This window comes from Sminthopsis crassicaudata, chromosome 2 (assembly GCF_048593235.1).
Source record: "Sminthopsis crassicaudata isolate SCR6 chromosome 2, ASM4859323v1, whole genome shotgun sequence".
Lineage (NCBI taxonomy): Eukaryota > Metazoa > Chordata > Mammalia > Dasyuromorphia > Dasyuridae > Sminthopsis > Sminthopsis crassicaudata.
In genome coordinates, this window is record NC_133618.1 from 5166400 (window position 1) to 5167283 (window position 884).

Genomic DNA, 884 nt, shown 5'->3' on the forward strand with positions numbered 1-884 from the left:
TTCAAGCACAGATTTTCTAGAACACTCTCCTGGAGAGCTCTTTCCCAGTTGGCAATCTATTAATGCCTTTTTTTGGGTCTGGTATTTCAATCAGTTCACTATAAGTGTACTTTATTATTATTTAACCTATCTTAGTATGAAAGATATCCCAGAGACATCTATTCTTTCTAAGTTCACATTGAACTGTTAAATAATTACTCTTTGGATCCAGTTTTTCAATCAGAACTATATATAAAAAGTAATTTGCAAACTCTAAGGCACCACACAGATTTATATTGTTCTTACTACATTAAAGCTTTTTAATTTTCAAAACATATGCAAGGATAATTTTTTTTGACACTAACCCTTGCAAATCTTGTGTTCCAATTTCCCCCTCTCCCCTCCACCTCCTTCTCTAAATGGCAAGTAATCCAATATATGCTAAACATGGTATATATATGTTAAATTTAAAATATGTATACATATTTATACAATTATCTTGCTGCACAAGAAAAATCAAATCAAAAATGAAAAAAAAAAAAAGAGAAAGTAAAATGCAAGCAAAAAACAATAAAAAGAGTGAAAATGCTATGTTGTGTGATCCACACTCAGTTCCCACAGTCCTCTCTCTGGGAGTAGATATCTCTCTTCACAAGATCATTGGGATTGGTCTGGGTCATCTCATTGTTAAAAAGAACCACGCCCATCAGAATTGATCATTGTATAATCTTCTTGTTGCTGTGTACAATGACTTCCCGGTTCTGCCCTTCACTCAGCATCAGTTCATGTAAGTTCCTCCAGGTCTCTCTGTATTCCTCCTGATGATCATTTCTTATAGAACAATAATATTCTATAACATTCATGTACCATAATTTATTCAGCCATTTGGAGATTTTCTTAGGAAG